Source organism: Rosa rugosa, chromosome 3, assembly GCF_958449725.1.
Source record: "Rosa rugosa chromosome 3, drRosRugo1.1, whole genome shotgun sequence".
Classification (NCBI taxonomy): Eukaryota; Viridiplantae; Streptophyta; class Magnoliopsida; order Rosales; family Rosaceae; genus Rosa; species Rosa rugosa.
This window is the reverse complement of record NC_084822.1, coordinates 30,367,127-30,380,117: the sequence shown is the minus strand read 5'-3', so window position 1 is coordinate 30,380,117 and position 12,991 is coordinate 30,367,127. Positions and strand designations below refer to the sequence as shown.

Genomic DNA, 12,991 nt, shown 5'->3' with positions numbered 1-12,991 from the left:
GATGTAAACTCCCCAGCGTTGTCTAATCTTATAGACTTAATAAGATGATCAGGGTGGTGAGCCCTTAACTTAATAATTTGTGCTAGGAGTTTAGCAAATGCAGCGTTCCTAGTGGACAATAGCATGACATGTGACCAGCGTGTCGATGCATCAACCAACACCATAAAATATCTAAATGGTCTGCATGGTGGTTGAATAGGTCCACAAATATCACCTTGGATTCTTTGCAAGAATGGTATATTTTCTTTAGTGTCCTTTGCATAGGATGGTCTCGATCCTAATTTTGCTAAAGAGCAGGCTTTGCAGAACGAATGATGGGCTTTAGAAACAACCAATGAGGATTTTGGTTGAGCCACGAAGTCACAACTGACTTTAGAAGCAAAATTTGGAGGAGAAAGAGCATTGGTGGCGTCAATGCCACCCTGAGGCCGCAGGGGAACGGCGGCGCCGGCCAAGAATTGGCCGGTTTTGGGGGTGAACGGCGCCGTGAGGCGTAGGGGCTCTTTCGGAATCCAAAATCCGATTTTTACTTCCTTTCATTCTGAAAAAGGGATGTCCGTGTGAAGTCTTTAATATACGGATCATCATGTCACTACCTGGGTGTCCCAAACGGTCATGCCAAAGCCTATATGTGTCAGAATCCCATAAATCATCTCTCATAACATGATTAGATTCAATGACTCGAATAGTGGTTGCATACAACCCACTGGAGCGACACATAAGTTTCTCTAATACTCGTTTATGTCCGTAGTCATTAGAGGTGATGCAAAGGAACTCTTGTCCATTCTCACAACATGTTTCCACATGAAAACCATTGGCTCTTATATCTTTGAAGTAATAAAGTTCGAAAAATATGTCTACGACATGAGATAAAATAAATCGATACTTTATTAATAATAGCCAATGATTACATCAAAGTTTCGTGACCATAATCTAATCCAAAGTAAAATCAAACATTAGACAAATTGTAGTCACTCAATTCGTTCGGTAATTCCAATTAAATAGGACCAGGGAAGTAGAGAGAGATGTCGGTGGAGCGAAGCTCTCTTAAGTACCACTAATCTCAATCACTTTGCTAGACATCATATTTAATTGAGTACGCCTAGAGGAAAAGAGATAATCCAATAAGTCATTTTATTGATTAAGGCATAATTGCCATTACATAATTCTTGAAAATTAAAAGACTATTCTAAATAAAAATTTGCGGTATTTTATCTTCATCGCCAGATTTAAAGTCTTTTATAGCTCGATATCTTGATCACCATTGATCAGGTACTCCATAAAATACCATGAAGAGGATGCTCTCTTGATTAGGGTAGATGCCCTGGAATTATCTATCTCAGTTTGAGGGCCTTGAGTGGTTCTTTTAGAACAAGACTCCTGGATTGTAGGCAATAAATTAAGGGCAATTAGGTGGAGCTCAACATTATGAGCCCACATGAAAATTTCGTGCCCGTAGAATCCAATGGAGTAAAATCGAGCTCGTTCAAGTCTTACATCCTGAAAAGGAAAGCAAGATTTCTGAGCCTTAATGCTACCAAGAAATCAATTTTCAAGAATATTTGGATTAGACCGAAACAATGATGTTTGAATGGTCAAAATCGATGCTCAAGAACGCTCTTAGTCCGTAGCTTACGAACGCTCTTAGTTCGTTAAATCGATGCTTACGGACGCTCTTAGTCCGAAGTCGTACGAACGCTCTTAGTTCGTTATATCGATGCTTACGGACGCTCTTAGTCCGAAGTCGTACGAACGCTCTTAGTTCGTTAATTGCGTGAATCCCCACGATTCCGCTTTCTCAAAGAATCGAACCCACGTTATAAGAAAGGTGGGATGTAGAAGAAGGGAGGTTGCAAGTCCCCAAAGAAAAAGAAGGAGAAATTAAATTCTGAAAGCGGGAACTTTAATTATAAAAACTTGGTTAATTGAGGCTTGAAACCTTGATTCTTGAATTCTTGAACTTTTGGTAGCTTGAAAGTAAGTTGGGATTGCAGATGCTGCTTCAATCCTAATCTAGGATTGCGGAGGCTGTTCAATCCTAAGCTGGGATTGCAACCGGTTTGCAATCCTGGTCGTAACAGATGGCTGAAACGGGGCTGTAGGTGCAATAGTCATGCGTCAAGGCTGCAGAGGCAGTGCGCAAGGCAGCAGGGGCAGCGATACAGAGTTGCAAGAGCACGGGTGCGCAGGCTGCAGCGAAGGAGTGCAGGGGCGCGTGGCGCGGAGCGCGCTCGGGGCGAGCTGCAGGGAATGTTCGGCTAGCACGGGCTAGGGGCTGCGGGGGCAGCAAGCACGCAGATAGGCAGAAAGCTGCAGACAAGTGCTTGCGGCAGATTTTGGTGAGAAGAACTTTTCAGGTTTTGGTATTTGTTTTGTGGTTAGGCTCGTGCTGATAACGTGTTTAAGGAAAAAGAGATTCGAGATAGAATGTAGAGAGAATTATCAGTCATATTATTGAGAATAGGAGCCCTATATATAGGGATTACAAAGTACATGTTCTAATGTTACAAGGAATACTAATCCGAGTAGATTAGGAATTCTAGAACCTTCTCTCCTATTGCTACTCCTAGTTTGATAAGGCACACTAAGTCGATTTTCCTTCAACACCACTACATATCTCTGTATATATATGGCGATGTTGCAGGACATTGCTGCTGTTGACCACATTGTGAAGTCAACGTGATCAACAACATTGAACTGTGTTACATAAGCTGTGAGCTTTCATGTCAAAACAGGGCTGTTTCATCTTTTGAATTAGTCCCTTTCAGAAACTCGTCTCTTTCTCACCGCATCATTACCAGTGATCTGGCTCCTCAAATAGCCTAAGTACTGTAAAAACAATCTGTCACAAGGTTTCACGAAACACATTTGCACACTTAGAACTTAGAAGGAAACAAAATCTTGATTTATAATCTCAAAGTAGCATGCGAATTAAGTTTTGTATTAACTGTTTTCATGGTTGGTCTTCTAGAAGATGGATGCATAAGGCAGAGACGTGCAGCTATCATCATTACTTCCATCTCAATAAGACGTTCGCACATGCCAAAGCTCAATAGGGACCTTGCCATCAAGTCAATGAGTAAAGACCACAGCAGCTTCAGGTGAACAGACCTGAGTAAAGTTAGTTATAAAGCTCAATATTCCATTACCCAAAGTACTAAGCTTTCTCGATTCTCCTGATTGGTTTGAATAGCCTCTTTTCCAGTTATGAGTTCTAGAAGAACCGCTCCATATGAGTACACATCTATGTTCTCATCAACCTGGCCATACATCACGTACTCCGGGGCTAAGTATCCAAACGTTTTGACAACATCAAAGGGGCATCTGCATGCTGAGATTGATAAGTACCATTGCTGCTCCAAAATCAGACAACTGAGAATCAAAAGCAAAAGTAACAGCACATATATATCAATATCTCATATACAAAAAGAAAACTAATTTATGTTGGAAGGTTTTAAAAATTCAAGTGGTATTATTCTAGAACTCAATATTGGTTCGCAATCGTGGGAGAGGAGAATGTTAGAAGACTTGACATCCCTATGAATGATGGGAGGGTTGTGAGGATGACGAAGGTACTCCAAAGCTTTCGCCACACCAATTGCAACGTTCATCCTCTCAGTCCAACTTAGTTGTCTTGTCTCAAACTCCTCCTCAAGCTTCCATGTAAAGATCATGCACAATCGCAAGCATCTCTCCGCGATCTCAAAGCCCAATTATCTGAACAATGTTCCTGAGATTCATACTAGATAGAAAATCTACTTCGCGGAAAAGATCACTAACTGAATGGTGTGTGGTTTTGAGAACTTTCACAGCTGCAGCTCGACCATCTTCAAGAGTGGCTCGGTACACCTTGCTAGGTCCACCCTCTCTAATCACCACGTCAGAGCTGAATTTGTTAGTTGCATAGCAAAGCTCTTGAGAGGCAAAATGCCTGCTGGATCCTTCTGCTTCTAGTAGTGCCAATCTGTGAAACAGCTTTTGAGCCACAAAATCGGAAACCTCCACTCTTTTATGTGCAGAAGAGAGTGCCCTTCTAGTAATTCGCTGAATTGATAATACGGGAGGAGCAGATGGTATTGTCAATGACTTATGCAATTGCCGGGTGGTATTCGACTAATTATAACAAGGGTACAAGTGTACACTGAAGGAAGAAGAATGCAGGGGCAGGGTTACCCTTACAGAACCTTGTTGGCAACTTCCCTTCCTCTGAAATAAGATTCTTCCAATACTATTCATTATCAGCATCCCTCGGTTGGCTGCTGCCCGTCTCAGAGATTTTTTAATGCTACTGGCGGCTGTATAGAGGAGCTGAATGATCATGCAAAAGCTTTCCATTCAAAGCTGGATGTGCTCATGCACTAGATTAGCTCAGAATTTGAGGGCTTGAAGTACTCACTTGGAAATGCATTTGGAAGGACTATAAATGTCATACAGAACCCTCTTGCATTCAGTAAGCAATTTTGTGTTGTCAATGACGTAATTACAGTTGAACATGAGCAAAAGAATAACGGAGAAGGCATAATGTACTAATTACCTTCAAACTCTACTTTTGATTTTTTAGATTTTAAAGTGGAAGCGGCATGTTGTGGAACTGGGAGGCTCAGTGCTGAAAACTTCTGTAAACCAACACAGGCTGCTTATAATTTGGCTGCTGTAACCCTCTAGGGTGGAATTAATTTTGCTCAGTTGGCTGACGCTTAATCAACAGTAAAAGATTGCCCTTTGGACATAATCAATTAATGCATCTCCAAAAACCAACAAAAATTTACTTCTACCTTCTAAATATATGTTCTTTGTTAATGTAAGGTTGAATTAGGAAAGAAAAAAAAAACTATCTCAAATTGAATTGACATTTATGTAAACAGCTCTTGATTCTATGTTTCTGGAAAGTTTAGTTCTGTATGTATAAAGAAATCATCATGAATATCAGCAATGTAACATAGATATCATATATTATCGCATAATAGATATATGCATTTCATGTTTATCATCTTTGTTCCTATAACTGCATCCCCAAACCAACAAGATGTTCTTCCTTTAGGCCTAGGTACTCCTAAGAAGGAACTCCAATAATAGTCCAAACTGCAATGTGCAAATCTTATTTGAGACAGATAAATAATGGAAAATTTCAGAATAAGGGGTCCTGCCTGGAGGTTCCGCTGCGCTAACTCCCGCCTGGGGGTCGGTGGGTTTCCCTCAGTTTTTGCCCTGGTTGCGTTGCGGTTGGTGCGCGGTTGTGATTCTGCCTCCTGTTCTATCATTAGATGTGGTGGAGGTGGAGGATCCAGTCCTACCAGCTCAGGTGGGTTTAGCGGTACTTGCATCTATATGATTGGTGCTGGTATCAATCTTCCACCGCTGGGTCGACTATGTCGGGCACTTTGTGATTGTTCGCTCTTCGCTGGGTTAGCGTTTGCCTCCAGTGCCTTCTTTAGTTCGTCAAATCTTAACATCAGCATGGCCACTTGTCTCTGGGCTTCGGCCTTTTCCTTACGTTCCTACTCGCGCACCCTGTTTTCCTTGTGGAGGTCTGTTAGTGCCAGCTCATACTTGGCGGCAAGGTCCTGGCCTGGCAGTTGTCGACTACTGCTCGGGTGAGCCTCCGCTGTCGCTTGAGTTCGTGGGATCTGGGGGGTATCCTGGGGCTCCAAGCCGGGGTTGACGGGAGTATTGAAGAGTGCCCGGTTAACGTTAGCCGCTGGGTTAAAGTTAGTTGCGGGGTTGGTGGGTTGGGGGTTGACGGACTGGTCCGCTTGCTCATCTGCGATTCCCCCGCTACCGTTAGTCATGGTGATTTTTATGGTGGGGTGACCTTTTGCTCAAGGGTTCCCACAGACGGCGCCAATGATATTGACTGAGATTCAGCGATAGCTAAATCTCGGCTAACGCTGGTCCGCGAGGCGAACCGCTACTTGTAAAGATCTTGATGTTGCCGCTAGCTGTCAAATAAAATACATAGGGCGTCAGAGGGAGACCGCGGTTGTCGGTCTTCTCTACTCCAATGCCTAAATTAGTAATGTATTTATATTGACAGAATAACGCTAGGTAAGTAGTAAATGCGTATTTAATGAAGAGAGAGGAGTGGACCTTTTATAGGTGTGGAAAAGACTGATCTCTTCCTTGTTTTCGATGTGGGACTGATATGCTTCTATTCCTAGCTTCTGATGCTTCAGCGAGGTGATATTGGTGCGGCGCGTGGCGGCGTATCAGCGGTGATCTTAGGCTGAGCCAGAGCTCAGGCGATAGCCTGTCTGGTGGTGTTTTCATAGGTCACACCCTTGATAGCTGTTGGTATTGCTGGTGGTAGCATGAGCGTGGCTCATTGTAGCTAATTATGGTTTAGGCAAATGCTCATGTAAGTACATATTCTACACCTACCGTAATTGATATATTACTTTGTCCATTTTATCAAAGTACATATATAAGATACTAGTGTTGATTTTACATACTCATGTACTAATCACCTATTTTGTTTCAAGGGAACATAATCACCAATCACCTCTCCAATTAACGAAATCATCATCCTTATAGGTGCTTCACCGGAGCAATGGAGCGTCATGCTTGGACAACTCCAACATGATTTGGGTTCTTATATCAATTGATTCAATTCCAAACTCAACTCACTCTAAATCAACATAAGAAAAGTAACTATATCTCAATACACGCTCTCACAATTAGAGTTATTGCCATGCCTTTACATGCTTTTACTGCTTCTAAGCATGCCTACAATATACCACACTTGATATGCATTTACATGCTTCTATGACTTTAAGCATGCTTACCACTTGTACCAATTTTACTAGTACACCTACTATGCTCAAAAGCCATGCTTCAAATATCTCCATGATCCTTAAGCATGTTTACAACAATGCAAAAATGTTATTAGCAACTTTACTACAAGTACATGCTATACACATGTCATGCTTAAATCAATTTAATGTGACACTCACTTAAACAAACTATGCCATGTCTAAAACCTTGTGACATGCCCTTATGACTTAATTAAACATGCTCGGATAAAGACTTGCTGGGGTTATGACTCGCTATCAAGCAAGGCCACGACTTGCTTAAGCCACGCCCCGCATGCTCGCACAGTGCCTACCCGCTCAACCACACCCAACTTGCTCGAACACAACCTAACTCACTCAAACATATCCAACATGCTTTAGTTAAGCTCTAGGTTCACAATGCTTCATAACTTTCATCGGGAGCTGCTATCAAATTTTATATGGACACCCATTACACTTTCAACTATCTAATATGCATGTCACATGGCCATAAGATCCACATAATATTACTTGCCATACTTATTTGTCATTGTTCATACAATCACAAACTTTACATATACTCTATATGCAAATATGTTGTCTAGCCTCCCGGCACCATACTTTGTCAAACTCTCTGTACGGGAAGAAGACCTGAAACGGGCCTAGATTCCACGAGTCTATGGTCCACGACCAACCAGCAAGCGGTAAAGTAATGCCTCATAATCACGATGACCGCTATGCGGCATTGCAGTCAATTAAGCTTTTCTCCTTCGGGAAAGAGTAAAGGGACCAGTTAACGCAGCCCATGTCAGCCATTGATCCGGCAATCAAGCTTCGACGCTTGGGTATTAAAAAATTAGATTTGCTACCTAACGCCCACTGCTTAAACGCAACTCCCCTCATCAAATAATTTTCTGACCATACGGAGGTCTATAGCTAGGAGTGAGGGACTCTTTGGAGGGCTTAGCAAGGGCCCACCCGAAAGGGCAAAAGCGTTCGCTCCAACAAAATCCTAGGTGGACAATGCACTTGGGCCAAGTATGGTCAATATACGGCACAAATCTATGCTTTGGTATCAATCCCGTAAGAAAACCCTTCTTGACTGGGGACTTCGAGGACTTGTACATACAGCCTAGCATAATTAGCAATGGTTACACTCATGCCTCATGGCATTACCTTTGAGCTACCCGTTCAAGCCTCATGGCATCCCAGAGCTTTCACGCTCACACCTTCCCGGCACCCCCGAGTTTCACGCTCATGCCTTCCTGGCAACCCCGAGCTTTCACGCTCATGCCTTCCTGGCAACCCCGAGCTTTCACGCTCATGCCTTCCCGGCACCCCCGAGATTTCATGCTCTTGCCTTTTGGCATTCCCAAGCTTTACAGTCACGTCTCTTCAACATAATACACGTTAATGGAACATTGAATTCTTCTACCATTTTTCGTTTGAAACAATCGAATTCTTTTCACGTTCCATTAATACGAGCGAAAACCAAACTAACACAAACGTTTGCTTATTCATTGTTCATTAGTTACAAACTCTTGTCTTCACGGCACTCATGCAATTTACACCTCACGAGCGTAACCTCGTTAACTCGACCTCGTCCTCGTCAACTCGACCTAGTTCATTTTCTTGCGCGCATCACCCATTCATCATATGCAATTCATATGCTTATTCTTATTCTTGGTATGCTCACACAATCATATGCGTTCTCGAGTTTATACGTCATAATCAATCGTATTCGGCACCATTCACATATATACATCATCATGTATCATGCACCTCGTACATTCGTATATGCCAATGCATATCAGTGCAACTCACATACATTGCCCAATACAACAAGCATTAATTCTACATGTGCGTGCTCCTATATTTGTTTTGCAAGTTAAAGAGTCTCTTCTTGCTTAAGGAGTTCGAGGACTTGTAGGGGCTGGGCGCCGCCCCAAACGTCACTTATACTTGATGACATCTTGTTTATAACTCTCTAACCAAGAAGCTCCTCTTACTCAGGGACTTCGGGGACTTGTAGATACCTCTTACTAGCATGAAGGATTTTCTATATCACCAAGCATAAGTAACACACTCTTAGTAGGCCCACAAGCCATGGTGGGACCCGACTACGATATACATCTCGTACCCCGACATCCAACCTACATCGTGGTAGTCGGAAGCGGCCAAGACCTTGTAGGAAAGTCATCTTCCCGGCCTTACCAAGTTGTCTTCACAATATGGCTTTCTTGACTAGAATAGTTTTTTGCATCCCACATTAGAAAACATGTAAAGGAGAGTGGCTCCATTCCTTATAAAAGGGACCCCTCCTCCCACTTAGAATCCACTCCATTACATCCTTATGTAATCCTATTGGGCCGCAAGACCCAAACACTAGTTAAACATTTCAGCGGGAGACGAACCACTATAACTTCTTGTGTCTCACTTACTCTCTCTCTTCTCTCCAACGTTAACTAGAGCCTTCGGTTTCTAACGTTAACATATATATAGCCTCCTTGTGAGATAAATAAGATATAACGTAATTCTCGCAATATTCTCAACTCTCAAGTAATCTCACCCCCAAATGACGCAGAAGAGAGATTTAGATATCTCAAACTTTTAAGCTGACCAAAGAAACTAGTAATGTCAATGGAAATTATTCATGCTTAGGTCTAGCTAGGTAACATATGATATCACCGCCCCCGACTTTGAAGCTTACTTGAATTATTGTCTTTGAGTTAGACTTTTTAAAATGTTTTGTTCCTTAAATTTTGTGGTGTTTTATTGCTAATTCAATTTTCTGTTATATTTATGTATTTATTTCTTTTTAGATATTTGTATTTATCTAATGTTACTTTTTGTTTATTTATTTATTTATTGTAAAGAGATAAGAAGGCATTTGGGAGAGTTGTTGCTGGGGTTTTTTGGAGAAAGGAACAGAGGAGGAGACGAGAAAGAAAAAGGAGAAGAGGAGGGAAAAAAAAAAGAAAAAAGAAAAAGAGGAAACAGAAAGAGAAGACAAAGTACAGGAGAGAAGGGAGAAGAAGAAGAAGAAGAAGGACATGAGAGGAAAGGAGATAGAGGGAAGAAAGAAAGTGAAGGGGGCCGGGAAAGAAGAAGAATCAGAGAGAGAGAGAGAGAGAGAGAAGGGGGGGGGGGGGGAGAGGAAGAGGAAGAGGAAGAGGAGAGAGTTGGAGAGTTTGAGTTTTTATCAAAGGCTGCGAATTGGGTATTTCGGGGTTTGAGGGGAGAGAAGCTAGAGGGTTTAGATTGATTTTCAGAAGCAAAGGTGAACATTGGAGAGTTTGGTTTTCTGCTTTTGATCAGATTTGTAGAAGGCAAAAGGGGAGAAATTAAGTTTCTGAAGTGGAGGGCTTTGTTTTGGCTTGTTTACTGTTGTTGTTTGCCTTGCCTTACCATGATGAGTGACTCCTTTGTTTTATAATTTTCCTTGAATTTCTTTATTGATCATTGTATTGATCTATTTTCAAGTGGGTGTTTGGTTACCAAACCTAATTACTTCCCGGTGACTTGTTATTGTACCAAACCTAATTACTTCTCGGTGACTTGTTATTGCCATGATTTTGAATCATGTGGCTGTGATGTTCGGGATTAATGTTATTGGCTTAGTACTCGAGTCATTCACTGAGCATGCTTTTTGTTCATTCCTCATTTCTTTGTGTTTGCAGGTTCTTTTAGTTTCAGTTTCAGAAGAGTTCGGGTTGTGGGCAGTGGAGATCGAGTAGTATTTTCTCATTTTGGTCGACTCTTGTAAGAGAAAACACTTTTCTTTGTAAGTAGCACTTGGAATCCTTCTGGGATCTAATTGCTAAACTAGTTATGTTGTGAACATGTTCTTTACCTTTTTATTTATAGCAAATTTTCTTCCTGCTTTCGTTTGTATTTAAATTTTAAACCCAACCGGCAAAAATGCTTTGGTTTAAATTTTGGGCCGGGTTGTTTCATAACACTACTAGAATAATGCCATCAGAAATCGGCTAAAAACCGATGAGAAACAAAATCATGACCGATGTCTTAGTGGGTGATGAGAAAGGTCCGGAAAATCCAAACATCGGTTTTTAGTCGATGTCCAGTATCAGTATAGACATCGGTTACTCGTTATAAATTTATGTAAATATGTTTAAATGATAACAAACTTGTTATTTTAACTACTGTTAAACTCTCATATTATTGCATTTAATGCTTAAAGAAATATAGGTCCAACAGCACAGCTATGCATTTTAACATCATTATTCATTAAAGAAACGATGATTTCATACATCGGTTCCCATGAATTTTTCTTGTTGTTCATGAGTTTGACGCAATTTGCCTCATATTCCACGATTCCAGATTCAGTATACACACTTTAATATTGTATGAACCGATATATTTACTTATAATATCAGATTCTCGGAGAAAAACGATGTCATATCTCATAATATATCGATTCTGGTAAACTAACGATGTCCAATACCTTGTAATATATCAAATCATGTAAAAAAAACGATGTCTGTAGATTTTAGTAACATCAGTTTTCTCGTCTACATCGATGACCATACTTATACTGGACATCGATCTCTATCTAAAACATGATGTGCACAAGTTTGTGGCACATCGACTCCAACATAGTAATTTGATCTTCTGTGGTTAATGAGACAATGAGTTTCAATTTCAAATTGATGTATTTCTCTTAATGGACACCACTTTGTACATGGACAAGAAAGAAACCAATAAACAGAAACTACTATACAACAACATTTTACCGAAAATTCAATCCACTCAATCAACCCCACAGACCTCAGACATAACTAATTCTATAGCAAAAATTGGAATTGAAACAAGTAAAACACAGGAACAGTAAAATTTAGCCAAAAATAAAAAAGGTCAAGCTTGGCGAAACCTTCAGTGGTGGGTCTGAGTCCCATAGAAAATAGTCACCCTAGTCTTCCCCGACGCAACGTCAAACTCATCTTCCTCCTCCTTAAGTGGCACCGCCAGCTGCTTTACCTCCCGACTCTTCCGATCCGACGATCTCCGCCACAGCACCACCAAAACCCCAATTATTAATGCAATTGAAGTCATCGCTATCACCACCGCCGTGTCCGTCACCGAGCCTCCCAACGAAACCCCAAGCGCTGACTCCAACTTCCTCACCAATTTAGAATTCAAACTCATCGTTGGGAAATCTCCGACCTCGAATCCCTCAGTCCCTGCGAAATTAATCGGAGCTGCGGAGCTCTCGATTTGTTTGAGGTTGGTGAACTAGAAACTGAGAGAGAGAGAGAGAGAGAGAGAGAGAGAGAGAGAGAGAGAGGTGCTGGTCAGAGGAAATTTTAACAAAAGTTTAGACACCGGCTAATTTAAGAACTGATGTCAATTATGCACACTTAAATCGATAATTTCATAAACCGATGTTAAAACATATTTTTACATCGCGTGCCATCCTGACCGATTTAATAGAGGTGATGTCTAATAGCATTATTCTAGTAGTGTATCCTTTGGCCACGTTTGGTTCGCGGAAAGGAAGCATCAGGAAAGAAAACTTGTTCCTTTCCTGCGTTTGGGATGCAAATGGAAATGAAATCGTTTCCTGAAGGAAGGGAAAATAAGGGGGAAAGTGGTTCCTTCCAAATCTTAAAGGAATCACTTTCCCCTCTTATTTCCTTGCATTTATTACTCACAACATATTATTTTATTACATTATTGACAAATTTTGAACAACTTTCCTGATAACTTTCCTTACGTTACCAAACATCGGAATGGAAAGTTGTTGGAAAATTTCATTTCCCTTCCCATGGGAAAGACAAAAGAATTACTTTCCTTTCCGTGAACCAAACGAGGCCAAATAGTTTAAGTCAAGCAAAGAAAGATTTAGATTACCTCCCAAGAAAGACCGTTCATTAGCCAACTCATCCCAGACTCCAGAATCTGTTCTATACTTCGGAGGTCAATCTTCAGTACATGGCCAGTTTGATTGTTGCATAAAATCCCTTTCCATCAACAACAATCGTGACCCACCCATGAAGAAAGCGTTTAAGATGCATTGATAAGATCATGCTTAAATGTGAGAAGCGCTAGTTTCTCTTTGTCAATGCAATTCACACTGCTTGGAAGTTCTTCATCTAAACAGAAACAGATCGAGTTTAGTTGTAGTGTAGAAATGAAGAGGCTGGGTTAAAAATAAAAGGAGGCAATGGTGAGCAGTTACTGAGGAACCTGCTTCAGCTTCTTTC

The 12,991-nt window shown here is 41.2% G+C and overlaps 1 pseudogene; it reads right to left on the bottom strand.

The window, feature by feature from the left end:
• Positions 1–2,794: 2,794 nt before the first annotated feature.
• On the bottom strand, positions 2,795–4,236 carry LOC133737545 (protein kinase STUNTED-like; annotated as a pseudogene).
• Positions 4,237–12,991: the final 8,755 nt, after the last annotated feature.